At 34.4% G+C, this 320-nt stretch overlaps 1 protein-coding gene across 1 annotated transcript in view; it reads left to right on the forward strand.

Moving 5' to 3' along the window:
- Positions 1–306, forward strand: part of LOC119586959 (extensin-like) — a gene marked incomplete at its 5' end in the record, with an annotated part of 20,285 nt that extends 19,979 nt beyond the window's left edge. Inside the window, 1 exon segment of the mRNA XM_037935694.1 lies at positions 1–306.
- Positions 307–320: the final 14 nt, after the last annotated feature.

Below are 320 nucleotides of genomic sequence, written 5' to 3' on the forward strand. Positions count from 1 at the left end.
CCTTTAACCCCTTTGGATCGGAACAGCCAATCAGGACACTAAAGCAGGTTTCTTTGTGTTCCTGTCTATTCACACCCTCTTTTATTTCTTCAATTTTTATCCCTTGTATTTTCTCTTTCCCCTCTTCTTTGAACAGAAAAAAGGGGAAAGGGTTCATATTTCTTTTGTATATGGAGAAAAAAAAACAGATCCTTTGCATATGAACAACGTATGTGTTGATTAGAGAAGTGTATATTGGGGTGTCTGTCTATGTATGCTATTTGAATCTACCTTTTCTTTGCTAAAATATACAATTTAAATATCAGACACTGTTCATTTTG

Source organism: Penaeus monodon, chromosome 22, assembly GCF_015228065.2.
Source record: "Penaeus monodon isolate SGIC_2016 chromosome 22, NSTDA_Pmon_1, whole genome shotgun sequence".
Taxonomy (NCBI): Eukaryota; Metazoa; Arthropoda; class Malacostraca; order Decapoda; family Penaeidae; genus Penaeus; species Penaeus monodon.